Source organism: Columba livia, chromosome 22, assembly GCF_036013475.1.
Source record: "Columba livia isolate bColLiv1 breed racing homer chromosome 22, bColLiv1.pat.W.v2, whole genome shotgun sequence".
Classification (NCBI taxonomy): Eukaryota; Metazoa; Chordata; class Aves; order Columbiformes; family Columbidae; genus Columba; species Columba livia.
In genome coordinates this window covers 472270-498751 of record NC_088623.1, presented here as the reverse complement: position 1 = coordinate 498751, position 26482 = coordinate 472270, and the positions used below count along the sequence as shown (strand labels likewise).

Here is a 26482-nt window from a genome sequence, read left to right as displayed (position 1 = left end):
CAGGTTTAGGGTTAGAGTTAGGGGTAGGGTCAGGGTTTGATTAGGATTAGGGTTAGAATTAAGGTTAGGGCTTTTGGGTTTGGGTTAGGGGTAGAGTTTGGTTTTAGGTTTAGGCTTAGATTTGTGATTACAGTAAGAGGGCTAAGCATTAGGTTTAGAGTTGGAGTTAGAGTTAGGGGCTTGCATTAGAGTTCCATTAGGGTGAAGAGAATTGGGTAGAATTTAGGGTTAGGCTTAGGGTTGAGGGAGTAGCATTAGTGGACATAGTTAGGAGTAGCTTAGGTGTAGGAGTTGGGGCTTGGGGTAAGATTTAGGGGTTGGGGTTAGAGTTAGGGATAGGAAATATAATTAGGATTAGGGTAAGGGTTAGATCAAAGTTGAGGGGTTAGGCAGTAGTGTTAGAAAAGGTGGTTAGGGTTAGGTTTTAGAATTCTGTTGGAGATAGGGGTTCGGGTTCATGATTAGGGAGTAATGTTATTGTAAAAGGTTAAGATTAGCATAGGAGATTAGGTTTAGGGGTGAGGCTAGAGTTAGGGTTAGAGTTAGGGTTAGGATTCTGTTTAGAGGTCAGGTAAGGGTTAGATTTCATGTTAGGGTTAGATTTCATGTTAGGGTTAGTGTTGGGTTAAGTTGGTTGAAGGGTTGTGGTTGAAGTTAGGTTAGTGATAGGGTTATGGTTTGGTTAAGGTTAGGGTTTAGGTTTAGTGTTAGGACTAGGTTTCAAGTTAGGGTTAGAGTTAGTATTAGGGTTTAGGCTTACCATTAAGGTTATAGTTAGTGTTAGGGGTCAGCATTAGGGTTATCATGTTTGTGTTAGGGAGTAGTGTTACGGTTAGGGAAACTGGTTAGGGTTAGGTAGGGTTAGTTTCAGGGTTTAGGGGTTATTGCTAGAGTAAGGGTGAGGTTTAGAATGATGGTTACTGGCTAGGGTTAGGGTTAAGGTTTAGGGCTGAGCTTTAGAGTCAGCTTTAGGGGGTTGGTGTTAGGCTTAGGTATTAGGGAGAAGAATTAGGGTTAGACTGAAGGATAAGATTATGGCTAGGATAAGTGGTTAGGACTTCGGTTTAGGGTTATAGTTCCTTTTAGGGTTAGATTAGAGTCAGTTATTGGGTAGCGTTACCAGTTAGGGAGAAAGGTTGGAGTCAGGGTTTGATGTTAGCGTTACACTTTGGGTTGGGGGTGTTGTTAGGTTGGGGATTGGATTTCTATTTGTGTGATGTTAGTCTTAGGGTTAGAGTTAGAGTTTGTCTTAAATTTTAGGATTAGTATTTAGGTTTACATTTAGGCTTAAGTTTTAGGATTTGGTTTAGGGTAATGGTTGGATTAGGGTTAGTATTAGGGGTTCCGGAGTTGTCTTAGGGGCAGAGTTAAGTTTTGGGGTTAGATTTAGAGGTAGGGTTAGATTAAGGTTTAGGGTTAGAATCAGGGTTAGGGCATTGAATTAGTTTTAGAGTTAGGGTTAGAGGTTGATTTAGCCTTTGCTTTAGGATTACAGTAAGTGATTGGACTAACATCAGAGTTTTAGATTTAGGGATAGGTGTTAGGGGTAGTGTTAGGGTTATTATTAGGGTTTGATTAGGATTAGGTTTAGGGTTTATGGGTAGGGATGCGGTTAGTGGTAAAGGTTAGTATTAGGCTTAGTGTTAGAGGTAAGGATTAAGGTTAGGGGTTAGGGAATAGTGTTAGTATAAGCAGTTAGACTTCATGTTTTGCGGGAAAGGGTAGGAATATGGTTAAGGTTAGCACTATTTGTAAGTATTACAGTTATAGTTAGGTTTAGGTTAGGGGTGAGTGTTAGGGGTTAGAGTTAGAATTAGGGTTAGGGTTAGGGGTAAGGGTTAGAGGTCAGCTTAGGGGTTACCATTATAATTCGGGTTAGATTTAGGGTTAGAATTAGGGTTAGATTTTAGACTTAGAGTTAAGATTTGAGTTAAAGATAGGGATTAGGATTAGGGTTGGGGTAAGGGTTGGATTAGAGTTAGATGTTGGGGTTAGGAGTTTTGTTATTTGGATGGTCAGGTTTAGGTTTTAGATTTATATTGAAGGGTTAGGGCTAGGACACTGGGTTAGGGTTAGAGGTAGTGTTAATGTTATTTTTGGGATAGCGGTTTAGGGTTATAGTTAGAATGATGGGTTAGGATTTAGCATTAGATTAGAGATCGGTTTTGGTTAGGGTTTAGGGTTAGGCTTAGAGGTTAAGTTAATGGTTAGGGTTAGATAATGGGGCTGGGTTAGTGTTAATTTTAGTATAAGTGCTTACGGTTGGTGGCTGGGTTCATGGGCTAGGGATATGAATGGGGCTAGGATTAGACTAGGGTTATGTTTAGGTTTAAGGTTTGGTTTAGAGGTGAATTTTGGGGTTAGGTGTAGATTTCAGGTTAGAATTAGCGTTAGGTTAGGTTAGGTTAGTTACGGCTTACCATTAAGGTTAGGCTGGTGATAGTGTTAGGTTAGGGTTAGAGTTTAGTATTGGGGTTAGAGTTTAGGGTCACTGTTAGAGTTAGTGCTAGGGTTAGAGCTCAGTTTTAGATTTATGGTTAGAATTAGCGGTAGGGGTTAGCATTAAGTGTAGGGTAAGGTTTGGAATAGTGTTAGGTTTCGCGGTTAGGGTGTCGTGTTAGGGTCAGTTGAAGTGGTTAGGTGTAGAGTTTAGGTTTATGGGTTAGGGACAGAGATAGGGTTATGGTTAAGTTTAGATTTAGATTTAGGTTTATGATTAAAGTTAGAGGTAGGGTTAGGGTTTGAGTTTAGGCTTAGACTCAGGCTTTGATTTAGGATTAGAGTGAGGGTATGGGTTAAGCATTATGGTTAGATTTTTTTAGGGGTAGGTGTTAGGGGGTAGGCTTACAGGTAGGATTAGGTTGTGAATAGGGTTAAGGTTAGGGGATGGGGGTAGAGATTAGGTTAGAGTTATGGTTTAGCAATGAATGTTCATATATGTGGTTATGGTTAGGGGTTAGTTTTATTGGTTAGGGGAAGGGTTAGTGATTAGGGAGATGAGTTAGTATTATAGTTAAGGATAGGGTTAGGGTTAGCAGTTATGACTTAGGGTTAGGGTTTCAGCTAGGGTTAGATAATGGTTAGGGTTAGAGTTGGCATTACCAGTTGGGGGAAGGGTTAGAGTTAAGGTCTGGTGTTATGGTTTTGGTTGGGGTAGAGTTAGCATTAGATGTTTAGGGTTAGACTTGGAGTTGGGGTTAGGAATTACAGTTAAGGTTAGCATTAGGGTAAAAGTTAGGGCTTAGTGTAAGGGTTAAGTTAGGTTTATGAGTTAGGATTGCATTTAGAGTTAGGGTTAGCACTAGGGTTGTCATTTAGATAAGGGTTAGTGTAGGATAAGGTTTAGGGTTAGGTTTAGATTAGGGTTAGGGAATAGAGTTAGAGTCGGGGTCAGGATTAGAGTACAGGTTAGGTTTAGGGGTAAGGGCCTATGGTTAGTGCTTGGGGTTAGGCATTTGAGTTAGGGGTTAGTTTTCAGGTTAGGGTTAGGCTTACTGTTAGGGTTAGGAGTTAGGGTTAGGTTTAGAATTGGGGTAAGGGCTTGGGGTTACAGTTAGATTAGTTTTAGGTTAGGGTTGGTGGTAGGGGTTTATTTAGGGTTAGGGAGTAGCATTATTATAAGTGGTTAGGATTACTGTAAGGGGGCAAGGTTAGGGGTGGGGATAGGGTTAAGGTTAGAATGATGGGTTAGGGTTGCAGTTAGGGTTTGGGATTAGGGGGTAGAGTTAGGTTTCGGGACAGGGGTTTGGGGTTCAGATTAGATTCAGGGTTAGGGTTTAGGATAAAGATTAGGCTTTTGGTAAGTGTTGGGTTAGTGTTATGGGTTGGGGTTACGGAGTAGTGGAAGTGGTTAGGAGTAGGTTTAGGTACTAGGGTTAGATTTTGGGTTAGAGTTAGGGTTTGGATTTACATTTTGGGTTTGGTTAGTGTTCAGGTTAGAGTTAGGGTTAGTGGTTAGTTTTAGATTTACAGTTAGGGTTAGATTTAGGGGCCAGGGAGTTGTGTCAGTGGAAGTGGTTAATGTTAGGGGTTTCAGGATTTAGGGTTTGAGTTAGGGTGAAGTTTCAGATTAGATTTAGGGTTAGGGTTAGATTAGAGTTAGGGGATGGTGTTTACAATTAGACTTATGGTTAGGGCTTTGGATGAGGTTTACAGTTAGGATTAGATTAGTGTTAGGATATAGTTAGGGCTAAGCATTAGGTTTTAGAGTTAGGGAATAGTGTTAGTGTAAGCAGTTAGGGTTAGGTTTTAATATTAGGGTTGAAGGGTAGGACTAGGGTTAGGGTTAGAGTTAGAATTAGGATTATGGGTAAGTATTACAGTTAGATTAGGTTTAGAAGAGGGTTAGAATGTAGGGTTGGAGGTAGCGTTAGGGGTTAGTTTTATGTTTTGGGTTAGAGTTAGGAGTATGTTTTAGCTTTAGATTTAGTTTAGAGTTAGGGATGGGGTTAGCATTAGGGTTAGGGTTAGGCAGTAGTGTTAGTGGAATGGTCAGAATTAGGTTTTAGATTTATATTGGAGATGGAGGTTGGGGTTGGCATTAAGGATTGCAATTCTGGTTAGTGGTTAGGGGGTAGTGTTAGTGTAAGTCGTTAGGATTAGTGTAAGGGGTTAGGTTTAGGGGTTAGGGGTTGGGATAGCTTTAGGGTTAGGATAATGGGTTAGGGTTTGAATTACGGTTAGTTTAGTGTTAGAGTCAGTCGTAAGAGTTACAGGTTAGGAGTTAGGGTTAGGGCTTGGTTTAGTGTAGTGTTTCGTTTAAGGCTGGTGTTAGTATGATGTGTTAGGATTAGTTTTAGGGTTAGGATAGGGTTATGGGTTAGGGTTAGAGGTAACATTAGGGTGATATTTCAAGTAAGAGTTAGGGGAAGGCTAGGGTTAGGGTTAGTTTTAGGGTTAGGGAGGGTTTGGTTTAGGTTAGATTTCGGGCTAAGAGATAGGGTTAGGGTGGTGATTGGGTTAATGTTATGGTTAGTTTCAGGTGAATGATAGGTGTAGGGTAAGTTTTAATCCAGGGGTTAGGACGAGGGTTAGGGTAAGGGATGGATAAGTGTTAGGGTTAGGGCTTAGGGAGTGGTGTCAGTGGAAGTGGTTAGGGTTGGGGTCTGGCTCAGGGTCCCAGGGGGATTTGTGAGGTACCAAGGCCTGGATGAAGAGCTCCCTTCTTGGTCACACACATCCAAAAAGACGGGGACACGTCTGTGACTGATCTGCCTGGCGCTGTCCCACCAGCAGTGGCAGATGCATCCTGGAGAGGAGTGGAGCTGCCAGGCACTGTCAGAGGATCTCCCTGAGGTGCCACTCGCTGCCCACCCAGACTCACACCCTGTCCCTGGCTGTGACAGATACACCAGCTACGAGCTCTGGACACAGGACACAACAGTCCAACAGCAAAGACCGTCTCTCCTGTCCTGAAAGACTCTTATGACCCCTGGAGCCCAAAGCCATGGACCACATGAACTCACTGGACATTTTAGAGGCGTGGCCTATAGACTGAGGAATGAGATCTGTGTGTATATCCAGAGACAGGAAAGTGCTCTTGATTAACTGGAATGTATTGGAGAGTGTGGGACCAGGGCACAACACAGATGGTGCAGAATAAGGGGGGGGCACTGTCCTGGTTTCAGCTGGGAGAGAGTTAATTTTCTTCCTAGCAGCTGGTAGAGTGCGGTGTGTTGGATTTAATCTGAGAAGAATGTTGATAGCACAGGGATGTTTTGGTTCTTGTTAAGCCATGTTTATCCCAAACCAAGGAGTTTTCATCAAGGAGGCTGGAGATGCACAAGAAGCTGGGAGGGTCACAGGCAGGACAGCTGGCCCAAGTGGCCAAAGGGATATTCCACACCATATGATGTCATGCTTGGCATGTAAACTAGAGAAAAGTTATCTGGGGGACCGCTGTTTGGGATCTGGCTGGGTGTCACTCAATGGGTTGTGAGCAATTGCATTGTGCGTGACCTGGTTTATATCTCCAGTTATTATTATTACCATTTTTGCAATTACTACTATTACTACTGCCATCATTATTATTATAATTACTATTGCTATAATTATTTTATTTATTACCATTATTATGTTATATTTATTGTAGCTATTGTAGCTATTATTATTGTTTTCCCTTTCTGTCTCATTAAACTGTCTTCATTCTAACCCAAGATGTTTATTTCTTTCCTGATTCCCTCTCCCACCCCACTGGGCTGGAGGGAGTAAGAGAAGGGCTGTGTGTGATGTTCAGCTGCCTGCTGGGTTCAACAAAACAGTCCTGGTAAAAGGAGTGATCATGCAAGGTGTCCCAGAGGAAGAGGTGAACCTGAGGAGGGCACAGGGTAACAAGGGCCCTTCAATGCCAGGACAGGCTGTGAGGAGCCAGGATGCCAAAAGATGTCAGACTGGAGAATGTTTCAGGACACCATCCTGGAAGCCCAGAGGCTGGATCTGGTTCAGCCCTCCCCTGCCCTTGGTGCCATGAGAGACACCCCATGGTCCTGCCCAGCCTTGTCCTGGGCTCCTGAGCCAGCTGGGAGGATGGAAAGGGCTCAGCAGCAGTGATCCTCATCCAGCTGGGTCTGTTTCCCAGCCCAACCAGCGTGGCCAGAGCAGAGTCAGCCCATGGCCCCAGGGCACCGCAGCCCCTCGCTCTGCAGAGCAGCATCGCCAGCTCAGGGCCCTGTGGGGAGCACAGGGAGGGAACCAGGACCAGCCGGCCAGGCCAGGCTGGACACCCTCCCCTGGGGAAAGGGATGTCCCTGGAGAAGAGCAAGGGAGCATTTCTGTGCCTGCAGGGAGGAATCCAGGAGGAAGAGAAACCTCCTTCTGCAGACACTCATTTGGGTCAGGCTGCTCTGTTGCTGGAGCAGGACTCTTGTTCTGGTCTGAGGAGAGGGGCTGGCACTGATGGACACAGCTCATCTGTGGTGGGGATCTGCTGGAGCTGGATCTGCTTTTCCTGTCTGTCCACAGCTCTTCAGGAGACACTCTGCATCGGTATCCATTGGAGAATTCTACTGTAATAAGTGGTGGTCAAAATTTTTAATGTTGAACAAATCGAGTAGGATTCAATTGTATTATGCATATTATTGTAAGCAGTAACTGTGCTTGTGCGAGTTTGATTATGTTTTGTAGAACCTTGTAGTAGTAGTCAAAGACAATGCCATAAATAACAGGACTACCAGGTGGTGCCATAAATAACAGGACTCCCGGATGGTGCCACAGATAATAGGACTCCCAGATGGTGTTACAGATAACAAAGCGCTCGGATGTTGCAACAGATAACAAAAGTTCCAGAGGCGGAAATTCCCAGCACGTAAACGAACGCATAACGTATATAAGCACATACGAAAGGTTGATTTGGTGTGCCTGTTGGTGGAACTGAGCTTCCCCCGGTCACCCAGCGCTGTTTTGCCTAATTACCGCTTGCTAAATAAAATCTCTGGGAGGGACTCCTAAACTTCAGGGAGGCGCCCCGTCCCGTTTTCAGACGGCCCTGGAGTGGACGGAGGATCGCCCTGAAACCTTAACCTCCGAACCCTAAATTTAGGTAATTAGGCAAAAGAATTGAACCCCGTAAACCTTTGTGCACGAAGAACCGGACGAAGACCCCAGGGAGGGTAAGTATAGAAAGCGATTCCGTTCGGTTGGGGTGGGTATCCTGGAGTGTGCATGAACGAGACGCCCCCCCCCGGCTTGGGGAGGAAGCGAAGTGAGTGTGGACCCTGTAAGGCAGGGCGGGACTCTCTAGTAGTGCGGTTCTCATAGCCCGTGAGGGCGTGAGCCACGAACGAGGGGTGCGTGTGTGTGTGAAAAGAAGACACTCCGGAAGATGGGACAGAAGAAGGGCAAGCCTTCTGATCTCATGGGGAAGGGACCCACAGAGAGGTTGCCAGATATTCCCCGAGAATCCTCATTGGGCCTTGTGTTCACTGGGAAGGGACCCACGGAGAGGTCTAGCACGCGAAACAAAAATAGGGAAAAGATGGTTTACTATTGCATGCATGGCTGGGGAAACCAGCAGATTAGACCAGATCATTTATTTTGGCCAATTTTTGGGTCATATGAGAATTGGATTTGTCAGGCCCTAAATCTTTACCAACGGCACCAACAAGGGCCGGGTGCTGACATTAAGTGGCCCCAGCAGCGCCCTAACTGGGATAATCAAAACCCGGAACACAGGGGCCATATGGGAGATCTCCGCACTATAATCGTCCAAGGGATTAGGGAATCTGTCCCTCGAGGGCAGAACATAAATAAAGCCTTTAAAGAACAACAAAAGAAAGATGAAACTCCCACAGAATGGCTAGAAAGACTAAGAAAGAGCTTGCAGCTTTATTACGGTATAGACCCTATGACACCGGTTGGGCAAGCTCTTTTAAAAACACAGTTTGTGGTGAAGTCATGGCCGGATATTAAAAAAAAAAAAAAAGTTAGAAAAATTGGAAAATTGGCAAGAGAAAGGGTTGGATGAGTTGCTAAGGGAAGCACAGAAGGTTTATGTGAGAAGGGAGGAAGAGACTCAGAAGAGGCAAGCTAAAATGTTGGTAGCGGCAGTTGGAGAGGGACAGAGGACGGCTCCACAGAAGGGAGGGCCACCACGCATAGGTGGGAACGGGCCACCTCAGGGAAGTCAAGTCGGACTGAAGGATTTGAAGGAAATCGAATGTTTTTACTGTCAGAGGAAGGGTCATATGCGAAGGAGCTGTAGGAAACGTATACAGGATGAGAAAATGTATTATTTTGAGTAGGGGTGTCAGGGGCTCTATCTGCTGGGGACTCCTAAAACAACAGAGCCCTTGATAAAATTAAAGTTAGGTCCCCAGTGCCAGGAAATGGAATTCCTGGTGGATTCTGGGGCAGAAAGACCTATTGTCCAAACTGTGCCCCGGGGATGTGCTCCATCTTCGGAGAAAATAGAAGTAATAGGAGCAAAAGGAGACCCCTTTTCTGTACTAGTAATTAAAGGGGTAGAAATAGAATCCCCATCCCGAATAGGGACAGGGTCCCTTTTATTAGTGCCTGAAGCTGAATATAACCTATTAGGAAGGGATTTAATGGTCGAATTGGGAATTAGTTTAGAAATAAAAGATCGGGAATTGAAAGTAAAACTATACCAAGGTAAGAGAGGATTTAGAAGAAGAAGAGGAGTTTTTATGTGGATCATCATGGGTAGTGGACGGGAAAAGGAAGTCAGGATACGCTATAATAGATGGAAACAGCTGGACAACTAAGGAGTCAGGTCCCCTTAACTCAGGATGGTCAGCGCAGGCTTGTGAGCTGTTCGCAGTATTGAGGGTGTTACAGTTGTTAAAAGATAAGAGAGGGGACTGATGAATTCTCAGGGTAAAGGATTAATACATGAGACCTTAATAAAGCAAACTTTGGAGGCATTAAGAGGGCCCAAACAAATTGCGGTAGTTTATGTAAAGGGCCATCGGAAGGGAACCTCCGCGCAAATAAGAGGGAATAATTTAGCAGATGAGGAAGCTAAGAAAGCTGCGTTGCTGGTAATAAAAGAAATGGGCAGCTGGAATCAGCAGTTTCCAAAAAGTGTTAGAATGGAAGAATCCTTTTTGCACTCTTTTCTTAATATTAAGGACATTCTTAAAACTAGTTAACACGTCAGTGTATTAGTTTTTAAACTTCAAGGTATTTTCGGGAGCTTTTACTTAATAAGAATAAAACTTTGTTATTGTGCAATATTTGTTCATTAGTTTAAAAATTGTCACCTTTGAGAGTTGGTCCCATATAAATGTATCTTCTGTCAGGGAGTTTTAAATTCCAGATTTCTTTTTTGTTACTTTGTATTTTGAAATCTGTTTTCCTATGTGCTTGTACTCTGTGCCTTCAGCTTGTGCACTTTGCAACTTTATAGACCATATTTTGTTACTGCAAAATGTGTTCTTGAGGCAAAACTTGACGTGAACAAACATGCTGCAAAGTTGCACTTTTCTCTTGCTTTAATGGGAGGTGAATCTGAAAAAAAAGTCGAACCTATCACCGTCCCTAATCGTGACTTGGAAGTTTGTCCCCTTTTATTTTACATGTGTTTTAGTGTTCAGTGTGGGGACCAACTCTCGTAGAACCCCTTTCATTGACTTTTCAGTGGCTTCCATAATCGCAATAGATTGAGGTGTGAATTCCAGACTGAATAAGATACTAAGATGTGTTTGATGCTGTGCTATGTAGAAATATTTGGGGCAAATTCTTGGGTTTTGTAGGTCTGCAAAGTGCATCTCTGGCAGCACGAACCAGACTTGCAGTTGGTTGATCAGTGAACAGTGGCACCTGTCCAAGGTCACTTTGTGGCTCCTGTGCCGTTTCTCCTGTCCAGGGGACCGAGCAGAGTGGGGGGGGAGGTGTTGTCCCTGCCACATATGTTCTTTGTTTTTTTTTCCTGCGTTGTGTGGTGAAGTCCCGCGGGCCCTTTTGTGCTTGTGTGGCTTCGTAAGAACTGTTAAAGCGAGGTCTGGTGGTCTAGAGACCACCTTTAGATATAGCAATACATCGTATCAAACCAGGAAATCAAGTACTCATAAAAACATGGAGGGAATCATCGCTAACCCGTCCTGGGAGGGACCTTTCCTTGTTTTACTCACCACAGATACCGCAGTCCGCACCGCGGAAAGAGGATGGACACACGCTAGTCGAGTAAAAGGTCCTATCCTGCACACAGACTGGGAAGTCACCGGGAAACTGGATGAGTTGAAGCTGACCTTCAAGAGGAAACAGACACGTGACGCACAGCCCTGGATACTAGGCTTTTATGGACAATTGTAAGGAATTACAGAAGTCGCACATCGCATGTCCTGTATGTAAGCAATGCAATCCGTGGGTATGTCGCGTGTGTCACGGGTGTGGGATACAGCAGTGAAAAAAAGTTTCCTTATGTTGAACGATGGTGTAATGAGTGTTGGGAAAAAAAACCTTAGATACCATTAGGATATTAATAATCACTGATAAGTCCAGACATTTGGGAAATAACCAAGAGGAAGTGTAAGAAGCGTTTTGGTAAGAAAAGATACAGGAAGTGTTCCAAACCCTGTGAGGATTCGGGACAGTGGCCAAACCCTTGTATTTGAAAATAGCCCTATTGGGTTCAATATTGGAAAGTGGGTTGTGACAGAACAAGGAGAGGATTCAGGAGGCAGTCCCCTGAAGACTACAACTGCTGCCGAGAAGAAAACTTACCCGGCTACTCTGAAGCAACAGAGTAGGCCCAGGGCAAGGCAGAGGGGTATCCTTGTGGGGATTGGCAAGTGCCTCCGAAGACTTCTAAAATAAAGCAGCTCCTTAAGCAGAACAACCCTCAACAAAATGAACCTCCACTGGCTGATTTTCAGCCAGCCAGGGGCCGGGTTGCTCTCCCTAATCCTCCTTACCTTACCGGTAATGATAGCAATAAAGCAGGGGAGTTCTCACCAACCTTTTAAATGGACCCTCTATCGATGGGAGGACCAAACGATAATACAACAACAGACCACATCAGGGTCACCTTCTTTTACTGTAACCTTATGCCAATTAGTTCAGATTGAGCCATGCCTTAACAAAATGGGGTTTTATATGTGCCCCAGCACAGGGCCCTCGTATTGTAATACCCCAGGACACTATTACTGCTCTTACTGGGGGTGTGAAATGATTGCCTCAAGCTGGCCAATTCCTCCGGCAAATACTGATAAGTTCTTAAAGGTTGGATGGGGACCTGTAGGATGCATTCCTCCTTCGAACCAAGGCCGCCAACTAAAACTCGGTTATCCTCGCAACCGAAACGAGCGGGACAGTGATGGCGAGTATGAATATATATTCCTTAACATAACAAACCCTGAACATAGTGGATGGTTTGTTAGAAAAAACCTGGGGAATGCGATATTATCGACCGGGTGCTGATAGAGGAAGCATGTTTCTCATAAAGAAAGAAGAAGTTAAACCGACCCCTCTAGGTAGGGAGACAAAGACAGTAGAGAAGGAGAATATAATAGTAATAGAGGAAACTGTCACTGAAGCCTTGAAATCTCTGAATATTGAAGCCCCGGAATCTTTGAATCCTCTATGGGGAATTATTCTGGCTGCTTATCAAACTCTAAACTATACTCAACCCAACTTAACCATGGGTTGCTGGTTGTGTTATAATGTTAATCCACCCTTTTATGAAGCTATAGGGGATAATCGTCGGTATACCATAAACAAGGAGTCTATGCCTATTCAATGTCCCTGGGAAAAGCAGAAAAGAGGGATAACTATGCAACATGTAACTGGGATAGGGACTTGTACAGGTAAAGTACCAAATTCCAAGAGACCACTTTGTGGGAATATCATACCAAGCCTTAATAAAACCACAGGATATATTATTCCCCTGAATAGAATAAAATGGATATGTTCCAGGACGGGACTTACTCCATGTGTGTCTTTAAAAGTGTTTAACAGTTCCCGAGAGTATTGCATGTCAGTTACTATCATTCCAAGGATATTATATCATCAAGAAGATGTGATGTATCCTAAATCGATTTATTGGACTAGTTAAAAACTGTGTAGAGCGGGTACACCTTATGCTGCTACAGAAACATGGAACTGATGAAGAAGCTGAAATGACCTTACTAGCCCGAAAAGCGGTAACTCGATTTGATCAACAAATAAATGAGTAAAAAAAAAAAAAGGGGGGGAATTGTAATAAGTGATGGTCAAAATTTTTAATGTTGAACAAATCGAGTAGGATTCAATTGTATTATGCATATTATTGTAAGCAGTAACTGTGCTTGTGCGAGTTTGATTATGTTTTGTAGAACCTTGTAGTAGTAGTTAAAGACAATGCCATAAATAACAGGACTACCAGGTGGTGCCATAAATAACAGGACTCCCGGATGGTGCCACAGATAATAGGACTCCCAGATGGTGTTACAGATAACAAAGCGCTCGGATGTTGCAACAGATAACAAAAGTTCCAGAGGCGGAAATTCCCAGCACGTAAACGAACGCATAACGTATATAAGCACATACGAAAGGTTGATTTGGTGTGCCTGTTGGTGGAACTGAGCTTCCCCCGGTCACCCAGCGCTGTTTTGCCTAATTACCGCTTGCTAAATAAAATCGATTGATTGACGCAGAATCGATTTATTGGCTCTTATTTATAACAAATTTTGGTGCCGTGACTCGGATTAAGGATCTCTGGGAGGGACTCCTAAACTTCAGGGAGGCGCCCCGTCCCGTTTTCAGACGGCCCTGGAGTGGACGGAGGATCGCCCTGAAACCTTAACCTCCGAACCCTAAATTTAGGTAATTAGGCAAAAGAATTGAACCCCTTAAACCTTTGTGCACGAAGAACCGGACGAAGACCCCGGGGAGGGTAAGTATAGAAAGCAATTCCGTTCGGTTGGGGTGGGTATCCTGGAGTGTGCATGAACGAGACGCCCCCCCCGCTTGGGGAGGAAGCGAAGTGAGTGTGGACCCTGTAAGGCAGGGCGGGACTCTCTAGTAGTGCGGTTCTCATAGCCCGTGAGGGCGTGAGCCACGAACGAGGGGTGCGTGTGTGTGTGTGAAAAGAAGACACTCCGGAAGATGGGACAGAAGAAGGGCAAGCCTTCTGATCTCATGGGGAAGGGACCCACAGAGAGGTTGCCAGATATTCCCCGAGAATCCTCATTGGGCCTTGTGTTCACTGGGAAGGGACCCACGGAGAGGTCTAGCACGCGAAACAAAAATAGGGAAAAGATGGTTTACTATTGCATGCATGGCTGGGAAACCAGCAGATTAGACCAGATCATTTATTTTGGCCAATTTTTGGGTCATATGAGAATTGGATTTGTCAGGCCCTAAATCTTTACCAATGGCACCAACAAGGGCCGGGTGCTGACATTAAGTGGCCCCAGCAGCGCCCTAACTGGGATAATCAAAACCCGGAACACAGGGGCCATATGGGAGATCTCCGCACTATAATCGTCCAAGGGATTAGGGAATCTGTCCCTCGAGGGCAGAACATAAATAAAGCCTTTAAAGAACAACAAAAGAAAGATGAAACTCCCACAGAATGGCTAGAAAGACTAAGAAAGAGCTTGCAGCTTTATTACGGTATAGACCCTATGACACCGGTTGGGCAAGCTCTTTTAAAAACACAGTTTGTGGTGAAGTCATGGCCGGATATTAAAAAAAAAAAAAAAGTTAGAAAAATTGGAAAATTGGCAAGAGAAAGGGTTGGATGAGTTGCTAAGGGAAGCACAGAAGGTTTATGTGAGAAGGGAGGAAGAGACTCAGAAGAGGCAAGCTAAAATGTTGGTAGCGGCAGTTGGAGAGGGACAGAGGACGGCTCCACAGAAGGGAGGGCCACCACGCATAGGTGGGAACGGGCCACCTCAGGGAAGTCAAGTCGGACTGAAGGATTTGAAGGAAATCGAATGTTTTTACTGTCAGAGGAAGGGACATATGCGAAGGAGCTGTAGGAAACGTATACAGGATGAGAAAATGTATTATTTTGAGTAGGGGTGTCAGGGGCTCTATCTGCTGGGGACTCCTAAAACAACAGAGCCCTTGATAAAATTAAAGTTAGGTCCCCAGTGCCAGGAAATGGAATTCCTGGTGGATTCTGGGGCAGAAAGACCTATTGTCCAAACTGTGCCCCGGGGATGTGCTCCATCTTCGGAGAAAATAGAAGTAATAGGAGCAAAAGGAGACCCCTTTTCTGTACTAGTAATTAAAGGGGTAGAAATAGAATCCCCATCCCGAATAGGGACAGGGTCCCTTTTATTAGTGCCTGAAGCTGAATATAACCTATTAGGAAGGGATTTAATGGTCGAATTGGGAATTAGTTTAGAAATAAAAGATCGGGAATTGAAAGTAAAACTATACCAAGGTAAGAGAGGATTTAGAAGAAGAAGAGGAGTTTTTATGTGGATCATCATGGGTAGTGGACGGGAAAAGGAAGTCAGGATACGCTATAATAGATGGAAACAGCTGGACAACTAAGGAGTCAGGTCCCCTTAACTCAGGATGGTCAGCGCAGGCTTGTGAGCTGTTCGCAGTATTGAGGGTGTTACAGTTGTTAAAAGATAAGAGAGGGGACTGATGAATTCTCAGGGTAAAGGATTAATACATGAGACCTTAATAAAGCAAACTTTGGAGGCATTAAGAGGGCCCAAACAAATTGCGGTAGTTTATGTAAAGGGCCATCGGAAGGGAACCTCCGCGCAAATAAGAGGGAATAATTTAGCAGATGAGGAAGCTAAGAAAGCTGCGTTGCTGGTAATAAAAGAAATGGGCAGCTGGAATCAGCAGTTTCCAAAAAGTGTTAGAATGGAAGAATCCTTTTTGCACTCTTTTCTTAATATTAAGGACATTCTTAAAACTAGTTAACACGTCAGTGTATTAGTTTTTAAACTTCAAGGTATTTTCGGGAGCTTTTACTTAATAAGAATAAAACTTTGTTATTGTGCAATATTTGTTCATTAGTTTAAAAATTGTCACCTTTGAGAGTTGGTCCCATATAAATGTATCTTCTGTCAGGGAGTTTTAAATACCAGATTTCTTTTTTGTTACTTTGTATTTTGAAATCTGTTTTCCTATGTGCTTGTACTCTGTGCCTTCAGCTTGTGCACTTTGCAACTTTATAGACCATATTTTGTTACTGCAAAATGTGTTCTTGAGGCAAAACTTGACGTGAACAAACATGCTGCAAAGTTGCACTTTTCTCTTGCTTTAATGGGAGGTGAATCTGAAAAAAAAGTCGAACCTATCACCGTCCCTAATCGTGACTTGGAAGTTTGCCCCCTTTTATTTTACATGTGTTTTAGTGTTCAGTGTGGGGACCAACTCTCGTAGAACCCCTTTCATTGACTTTTCAGTGGCTTCCATAATCGCAATAGATTGAGGTGTGAATTCCAGACTGAATAAGATACTAAGATGTGTTTGATGCTGTGCTATGTAGAAATATTTGGGGCAAATTCTTGGGTTTTGTAGGTCTGCAAAGTGCATCTCTGGCAGCACGAACCAGACTTGCAGTTGGTTGATCAGTGAACAGTGGCACCTGTCCAAGGTCACTTTGTGGCTCCTGTGCCGTTTCTCCTGTCCAGGGGACCGAGCAGAGTGGGGGGGGAGGTGTTGTCCCTGCCGCATATGTTCTTTGTTTTTTTTTCCTGCGTTGTGTGGTGAAGTCCCGCGGGCCCTTTTGTGCTTGTGTGGCTTCGTAAGAACTGTTAAAGCGAGGTCTGGTGGTCTAGAGACCACCTTTAGATATAGCAATACATCGTATCAAACCAGGAAATCAAGTACTCATAAAAACATGGAGGGAATCATCGCTAACCCGTCCTGGGAGGGACCTTTCCTTGTTTTACTCACCACAGATATCGCAGTCCGCACCGCGGAAAGAGGATGGACACACGCTAGTCGAGTAAAAGGTCCTATCCTGCACACAGACTGGGAAGTCGCTGGGAAACCAGATGAGTTGAAGCTGACCTTCAAGAGGAAACAGACACGTGACGCACAGCCCTGGATACTAGGCTTTTATGGACAATTGTAAGGAATTACAGAAGTCGCACATCGCATGTCCTGTATGTAAGCAATGCAATCCGTGGGTATGTCGCGTGTGTCACGGGTGTGGGATACAGCAGTGAAAAAGTTTCCTTATGTTGAACGATGGTGTAATGAGTGTTGGGGAAAAACCTTAGATACCATTGGGATATTAATAATCACTGATAAGTCCAGACATTTGGGAAATAACCAAGAGGAAGTGTAAGAAGCGTTTTGGTAAGAAAAGATACAGGAAGTGTTCCAAACCCTGTGAGGATTCGGGACAGTGGCCAAACCCTTGTATTTGAAAATAGCCCTATTGGGTTCAATATTGGAAAGTGGGTTGTGACAGAACAAGGAGAGGATTCAGGAGGCAGTCCCCTGAAGACTACAACTGCTGTCGAGAAGATAACTTATCCGGCTACTCTGAAGCAACAGAGTAGGCCCAGGGCAAGGCAGAGGGGTATCCTTGTGGGGATTGGCAAGTGCCTCCGAAAACTCCTAAAATAAAGCAGCTCCTTAAGCAGAACAACCCTCAACAAAATGAACCTCCACTGGCTGATTTTCAGCCAACCAGGGGCTGGGTTGCTCTCCCTAATCCTCCTTACCTTACCGGTAATGATAGCAATAAACCAGGGGAGTTCTCACCAACCTTTTAAATGGACTCTCTATCGATGGGAGGACCAAACGATAATACAACAACAGACCACATCAGGGTCACCTTCTTTTACTACAACCTTATGCCAATTAGTTCAAATTGAGCCATGCTTTAACAAAATAGAGTTTTATATGTGCCCCAGCACAGGGCCCTCATATTGTAATACCCCAGGACACTATTACTGCTCTTACTGGGGGTGTGAAACAATTGCTTCAAACTGGCCAATTCCTCGGGCAAATACTGATAAGTTCTTAAGGGTTGGATGGGGACCTGTAGGATGCATTCCTCCTTCGAACCAAGGCCGACGACTAAAACTCGGTTATCCTCGCAACCGAAACGAGCGGGACAGTGATGGCGAGTATGAATATATATTCCTTAACATAACAAACCCTGAACATAGTGGATGGTTTGTTAGAAAAACCTGGGGAATGCGATATTATCGACCGGGTGCTGATAGAGGAAGCATGTTTCTCATAAAGAAAGAAGAAGTTAAACCGACCCCTCTAGGTAGGGAGACAAAGACAGTAGAGAAGGAGAATATAATAGTAATAGAGGAAACTGTCACTGAAGCCTTGAAATCTCTGAATATTGAAGCCCCGGAATCTTTGAATCCTCTATGGGGAATTATTCTGGCTGCTTATCAAACTCTAAACTATACTCAACCCAACTTAACCATGGGTTGCTGGTTGTGTTATAATGTTAATCCACCCTTTTATGAAGCTATATGGGATAATCGTCGGTATACCATAAACAAGGAGTCTATGCCTATTCAATGTCCCTGGGAAAAGCAGAAAAGAGGGATAACTATGCAACATGTAACTGGGATAGGGACTTGTACAGGTAAAGTACCAAATTCCAAGAGACCACTTTGTGGAAATATCATACCAAGCCTTAATAAAACCACAGGATATATTATTCCCCCGAATAGAACAAAATGGATATGTTCCAGGACGGGACTTACTCCATGTGTGTCTTTAAAAGTGTTTAACAGTTCCCGAGAGTATTGCATGTCAGTTACTATCATTCCAAGGATATCATATCATCAAGAAGATGTGATGTATCCTAAATCGATTTATTGGACTAGTTAAAAACCGTGTAGAGCGGGTACACCTTATGCTGCTACAGAAACATGGAACTGATGAAGAAGCTGAAATGACCTTACTAGCCCGAAAAGCGGTAACTCGATTTGATCAACAAATAAATGAGTAAAAAAAAAAAAAGGGGGGAATTGTAATAAGTGATGGTCAAAATTTTTAATGTTGAACAAATCGAGTAGGATTCAATTGTATTATGCATATTATTGTAAGCAGTAACTGTGCTTGTGCGAGTTTGATTATGTTTTGTAGAACCTTGTAGTAGTAGTTAAAGACAATGCCATAAATAACAGGACTACCAGGTGGTGCCATAAATAACAGGACTCCCGGATGGTGCCATAAATAACAGGACTCCCGGATGGTGCCACAGATAATAGGACTCCCAGATGGTGTTACAGATAACAAAGCGCTCGGATGTTGCAACAGATAACAAAAGTTCCAGAGGCGGAAATTCCCAGCACGTAAACGAACGCATAACGTATATAAGCACATACGAAAGGTTGATTTGGTGTGCCTGTTGGTGGAACTGAGCTTCCCCCGGTCACCCAGCGCTGTTTTGCCTAATTACCGCTTGCTAAATAAAATCGATTGATTGACGCAGAATCGATTTATTGGGTATTATTTATAACATCAGTGGGGCCCATTAATGCTTCAAGGAGCTTTGAAGCTTTGTTTCTGACTTTGCCTCCTTGAGAGCTTTGTTTGATCTCAGTACCTGAGGTTCATGGACTCGGCCTCAAACGCAGCATGAGCTCACTCAAATGCCCCAAGCTCTCACAAGCCATGTCTCCTGCATAATTTTCTTCAAGCTCTACAAGGCTTGTAGAGTTAATTAGAGAGGTTTCAGGAGGGCAGATAAAGAGGACATTTTGAATGAGCACTTTGAACATGTGATAGAAGAATTCTCCAATGGATACCGATGCAGAGTGTCTCCTGAAGAGCTGTGGACAGACAGGAAAAGCAGATCCAGCTCCAGCAGATCCCCACCACAGATGAGCTGTGTCCATCAGTGCCAGCCCCTCTCCTCAGACCAGAACAAGAGTCCTGCTCCAGCAACAGAGCAGCCTGACCCAAAGGAGTGTCTGCAGAAGGAGGTTTCTCTTCCTCCTGGATTCCTCCCTGCAGGCACAGAAATGCTCCCTTGCTCTGCTCCAGGGACATCCCTTTCCCCAGGGGAGGGTGTCCAGCCTGGCCTGGCCGGCTGGTCCTGGTTCCCTCCCTGTGCTCCCCACAGGGCCCTGAGCTGGCGATGCTGCTCTGCAGAGCGAGGGGCTGCGGTGCCCTGGGGCCATGGGCTGACTCTGCTCTGGCCACGCTGGTTGGGCTGGGAAACAGACCCAGCTGGATGAGGATCACTGCTGCTGAGCCCTTTCCATCCTCCCAGCTGGCTCAGGAGCCCAGGACAAGGCTGGGCAGGACCATGGGGTGTCTCTCATGGCACCAAGGGCAGGGGAGGGCTGAACCAGATCCAGCCTCTGGGCTTCCAGGATGGTGTCCTGAAACATTCTCCAGTCTGACATCTTTTGGCATCCTGGCTCCTCACAGCCTGTCCTGGCATTGAAGGGCCCTTGTTACCCTGTGCCCTCCTCAGGTTCACCTCTTCCTCTGGGACACCTTGCATGATCACTCCTTTTACCAGGACTGTTTTGTTGAACCCAGCAGGCAGCTGAACATCACACACAGCCCTTCTCTTACTCCCTCCAGCCCAGTGGGATGGGAGAGGGAATCAGGAAAGAAATAAACATCTTGGGTTAGAATGAAGACAGTTTAATGAGACAGAAAGGGAAAACAATAATAATAGCAACAATAGCAACAATAGCTACAATAGCTACAATAGCAACAATAGCTACAATAGCTACAATAGCTACAATAGCTACAATAAATATAACATAATAATGATAATAAAATAATTATAGTAATAGCAATTATCATAATAATGATGGCAGTAGTAATAGTAGTAATTGCAAAAATGGTAATAATAATAACTGGAGATATAAACCAGGTCACGCACAATGCAATTGCTCACAACCCATTGAGTGACACCCAGCCAGATCCCAAACAGCGGTCCCCCAGATAACTTTTCTCTAGTTTACATGCCAAGCATGACATCATATGGTGTGGAATATCCCTTTGGCCACTTGGGCCAGCTGTCCTGCCTGTGCCCCTCCCAGCTTCTTGTGCATCTCCAGCCTCCTTGATGAAAACTCCTTGGTTTGGGATAAACATGGCTTAACAAGAACCAAAACATCCCTGTGCTATCAACATTCTTCTCAGATTAAATCCAACACACCGCACTCTACCAGCTGCTAGGAAGAAAATTAACTCTCTCCCAGCTGAAACCAGGACAGTGCCCCCCCCTTATTCTGCACCATCTGTGTTGTGCCCGGGTCCCACACTCTCCAATACATTCCAGTTAATCAAGAGCACTTTCCTGTCTCTGGATATACACACAGATCTCATTCCTCAGTCTATAGGCCACGCCTCTAAAATGTCCAGTGAGTTCATGTGGTCCATGGCTTTGGGCTCCAGGGGTCATAAGAGTCTTTCAGGACAGGAGAGACGGTCTTTGCTGTTGGACCGTTGTGTCCTGTGTCCAGAGCTCGTAGCTGGTGTATCTGTCACAGCCAGGGACAGGGTGTGAGTCTGGGTGGGCAGCGAGTGGCACCTCAGGGAGATCCTCTGACAGTGCCTGGCAGCTCCACTCCTCTCCAGGACGCATCTGCCACTGCTGGTGGGACAGCGCCAGGCAGATCAGTCACAGACGTGTCCCTGTCTTTTTGGATGTGTGCGACCAAGAAGGGAGCTCTTCATCCAGGCCTTGGTACCTCACAAATCCCCCTGGGACCCTGAGCCAGACCCCAACCCTAACCACTTCCACTGACACCACTCCCTAAGCCCTAACCCTAACACTTATCCATCCCTTACCCTAACCCTCGTCCTAACCCCTGGATTAAAACTTACCCTACACCTATCATTCACCTAAAACTAACCATAACATTAACCCAATCACCACCCTAACCCTACCTCTTAGCCCAAAATCTAACCTAAACCAAACCCTCCCTAACCCTAAAACTAACCCTAACCCTAGCCTTCCCCTAACTCTTACCTGAAATATCACCCTAATGTTACCTCTAACCCTAACCCATAACACTAACCTAATCCTAAAACTAACCCCAACGCATCATACTAACACCAGCCTTAAACCAAACACTACACTAAACCAAGCCCTAACCCTAACTCCTAACCTATAAATCTTACGACTGACTCTACCCCTAAACTACCCCTAATTCAAACCCTAACCCATTATCCTAACCCTAAAGCTATGCCGACCCCTAACCCCAAAACCTAACTCCATAAGCTGTAACCCTAACACTTATCCATCCCTTACACTAACCATGATCCTAACCCCTAAACCTAAAACTTACCCTACACCTATCATTCACCTAACCATAACATTCACTCAAACACCATCCTAACCCTACCTCTTGCACAAAATCTAACCTAAACCAAACCCCCCTAACCCTAAAACTAACCCTAGTATAACCCAAAACCTAAACCTAACCCTAAACCTAAGCCTATCTAACCCCAACCTTAACCACTTACACTAAAACTAACCCTAACTCTACCCTTACCCTAACTCGAACCACTGAAATCTTACCCTATGCGACCTCTAACCCTAACCCATAACCCTAGCCTAACCCTATAACTAACCCAAACCCATCATACTAACACCAGCCTTAAACCAAACACTACACTAAACCAAGCCCTAACCCTAACTCCTAACCTGTGACTCTTACAACTGACTCTAACACTAAACTAACCCTAATTCAAACCCTAACCCATTATCCTAACCCTAAAGCTATCCCGACCCCTAACCTCTAAACCTAACCCCTTACACTAATCCTAACGACTTACACTAACACTACCCCCTAACCACTAACCAGAATTGCAACCCTTAATGCCAACCCCAACCTCCATCTCCAATTTAAATCTAAAACCTAGTCTGACCATTCCACTAACACTACTGCCTAACCCTAATGCTAACCCCATCCCTAACTCTAACCTAAATCTAAAGCTAAAACGTAATCCTAACTCTAACCCAAAACATAAAACTAACCCCTAACGCTACCTCCAACCCTACATTCTAACCCTCTTCTAATCTAACTCTAATACTTACCCATAATCCTAACTCTAACCCTAGTCCTACCCTTCACCCCTAATATTAAAACCTAACCCTAACTGCTTACACTAACACTATTCCCTAACTCTGAAACGTAATGCTTGGCCCTAACACTAACTATATCCTAATATTAATCTAATCCTAACTGTAAACCTCATCCAAAGCCCTAACCATAAGTCTAACTGTAAACACCATCCCCTAACTCTAATCTAACCCTAACCCTAAATCTAATCTGAAACTTCACCCTAACTCAAACCCTAAATCCTAAAACTAACCCCTAACCTTAACCACTTCCACTGACACAACTACCTGGCCCCTAAATTTAACCCTAACTGTAAATCTAAAACTAACCACTAACCCTAACACTAACCTGAACACTAACCAAACCCAAAATGTAAATCCAAACCCTAACTCTAACCCAAAATCTAACCCTAGTACCTAAACCTACTCCTAACCACTTCCACTACTCCGTAACCCCAACCCATAACACTAACCCAACACTTAGCAAAAGCCTAATCCTTATCCTAAATCCTAACCCTGACTCTAAGCTGAACCCCAAACCCCTGTCCCGAAACCTAATTCTACCTCCTAATCCCAAACCCTAAATGCAATCCTAACCCATCATTCTAACCTTAACCCTATCCACACCCCTAACCTTGCCCCCTTACAGTAATCCTAACCACTTATAATAATGCTACTCCCTAACCCTAAATAAACCCCTACCACCAACCCTAACACTAACCTAAAACTAATCTAACTATAACCCCAAGCCCTTACCCCAATTCCAACCCTAACCCTAACTCCTAACCCTAAGCCTAACCCTACCCTGAAAAGTAACCCCTAACCCTACCTCAAATGCCTAACCCCAAGCACTAACCATAGGCCCTTACCCCTAAACCTAACCTGTACTCTAATCCTGACCCTGACTCTAACTCTATTCCCTAACCCTAATCTAAACCTAACCCTAAACCTTATCCAACACTAACCCTTATCTAAATGATAACCCTAGTGCTAACCCTAACTCTAAATGCAATCCTAACTCATAAACCTAACTCAACCCTTAAACTAAGCCCTAACTTTTACCCTAACGCTAACCTTAACTGTAATTCCTAACCCCAACTCCAAATCTAACCCTAAACATCTAACGCTAAGTCTACCCCAACCAAAACCGTAACACCAGACCCTAACTCTAACCCTTCCCCCAACTGGTAATGCCAACTCTAACCCTAACCATCATCTAACCCTAGCTGAAACCCTAACCCTAAGTCATAACTGCTAACCCTAACTCTATCCTTAACTATAATACTAACTCATCTGCTTAATCACTAACCCTTCCCCTAAGCCATAAAACTAATCCCTAACCATAACCACATATATGAACATTCATTGCTAAACTTCAAACCTGATCCTAACCTCTAAACCATAACTCTAACCCTAACCTCATCTCTACCCCCATCCCCAAACCCTAACCCTATTCACAACCTAATCCTAACTGTAAGCCTACCCCCTAACACCTAGCCCTAAAAAGATCTAACCATAATGCTTAACCCATACCCTCACTCTAATCCTAAATCAAAGCCTGAGTCTAAGCCTAAACTCAAACCCTAACCCTACCTCTAACTTTAATCATAAATCTAAATCTAAACTTAACCATAACCCTATCTCTGTCCCTAACCCATAAACCTAAACTCTACACCTAACCACTTCAACTGACCCTAACATGACACCCTAACCGCGAAACCTAACACTATTCCAACCCTTACCCTAACCTTAATCTTAACCCCTACCACTAATTCTAACCATAAATCTAAAACTGAGCCCTAACCCTACCACTAACTCTAACAGTAACTCTAAACTCTAACCCTAACCTAACACTAACTCTATCACTAACCTTAATGTTAAGCCGTAACTATCCTAACCTAAGGCTAATTCTAACCTGAAATCTACACCTAACCCCAAAATTCACCTCTAAACCAAACCTTAAACCTAAACATAACCCTAGTCTAATCCTAGCCCCATTCATATCCCTAGCCCATGAACCCAGCCACCAACCGTAAGCACTTATACTAAAATTAACACTAACCCAACCCCATTATCTAACCCTAACCATTAACTTAACCTCTAAGCCTAACCCTAAACCCTAACCAAAACCCATCTCTAATCTAATACTAAATCCTAACCCATCATTCTAACTATAACCCTAAACCGCTATCCCAAAAATAACATTAACACTACCTCTAACCCTAACCCAGTGTCCTAGCCCTAACCCTTCAATATAAATCTAAAACCTAAACCTGACCATCCAAATAACAAAACTCCTAACCCCAACATCTAATTCTAATCCAACCCTTACCCCAACCCTAATCCTAATCCCTATCTTTAACTCAAATCTTAACTCTAAGTCTAAAATCTAAGACTAATTCTAACCCTAAATCTAATCAAAATTATAATGGTAACCCCTAAACTGACCTCCAACCCTTACTCTAAGCCTAACCCTAATTCTAACTCTAACCCCTAACACTCACCCCTAACCTAAACCTAACTATAACTGTAATACTTACAAATAGTGCTAACCTTAACCATATTCCTACCCTTTACCCCTAAACCTGAAGTCTAACTGCTTATACTAACACTATTCCCTAACCCCTAACCTTAATCCTTACCTCTAACACTAAGCCTAATACTAACCTTTACCACTAACCGCATCCCTACCCATAAACCCTAAACCTAATCCTAATCAAACCCTAATAATAACCCTAACACTACCCCTAACACCTATCCCTAAATCTAAAACTCTAATGTTAGTCCAATCACTTACTGTAATCCTAAAACAAAGGCTAAACCAACCTCTAACCCTAACTCTAAAACTAATTCAATGCCCTAACCCTGATTCTAACCCTAAACCTTAATCTAACCCTACCTCTAAAACTAACCCCAAAACTTAACTCTACCCCTAAGACAACTCCAGAACCCATAACACTAACCCTAATCCAACCATTACCCTAAACCAAATCCTAAAACTTAAGCCTAAATGTAAACCTAAATACTAATCCTAAATCTAATCCTAAAATTTAAGACAAACCCCTAACTCTAACCCTAAGACTAACATCACACAAATAGAAATCCAATCCCCAACCTAACAACACCCCCAACCCAAAATCTAACGCTCACATCAAACCCTAACTCTAACCTTTCTCCCTAACTGGTAACGCTACCCAATAACTGACTCTAATCTAACCCTAAAAGGAACTATAACCCTAAACCGAAGTCCTAACCACTTATCCTAGCCATAATCTTATCCTTCAGTCTAACCCTAATTCTTCTCCCTAATACCTAAGCCTAACACCAACCCCCCAAAGCTGACTCTAAAGCTCAGCCCTAAACCTTAACCCTAACCCTAGCCAGTAACCATCATTCTAAACCTCACCCTTACTCTAGTAATAACCCCTAAACCCTGAAACTAACCCTACCTAACCCTAAACAGTTTCACTAACCGTAACACTACTCCCTAACACAAACATGATAACCCTAATGCTGACCCCTAACACTAACTATAACCTTAATGGTAAGCCTAAACCCTAATACTAACTCTAACCCTAACTTGAAACCTAGTCCTAACACTAAACCTAAACCCTAACCTTAACCTAACCATAACCCTATCACTAACCTAACTTTAACCACAACCCTTCAACCAACCTAACCCAACACTAACCCTAACATGAAATCTAACCCTAACCTGACCTCTAAACAGAATGCTAACCCTAACTCTAGCCTCACCCCTAAACCTAATCTCCTATGCTAATCTTAACCATTTACAATAACATTACTCCCTAACCATGAACCCGAACCCCTATCTCCAACAGAATTCTAAAACCTAACCCTAACCATCTTTTCTAACACTACTGCCTAACCCCTTGTCCTGGTTTTGCTAAAAACAAGTTTCTCTTTTAGTGAATTTGCCTGTCAGCTAAAGCCTTCATATTAACTGCATTTTCCTGGAGCACCAGACACATGTTTTGGTAAACCTAGCAATGGAATGCAAACTTATTGATAAGCATGGATGGACAT

At 43.8% G+C, this 26482-nt stretch overlaps 2 long non-coding RNA genes across 10 annotated transcripts in view; one reads left to right on the top strand and one right to left on the bottom strand.

The window, feature by feature from the left end:
* LOC135576030 (uncharacterized) overlaps positions 1 to 26482 on the bottom strand; it is a 549349-nt gene that overhangs the window by 410506 nt on the left and 112361 nt on the right. The gene's annotated exons all lie outside the window — the stretch shown is intronic.
* LOC135576026 (uncharacterized) lies at positions 7432 to 13093 on the top strand. Its single transcript, XR_010467557.1, has 2 exons — positions 7432 to 7607; positions 10595 to 13093. It is a non-coding gene; the product is annotated as an uncharacterized LOC135576026 (long non-coding RNA).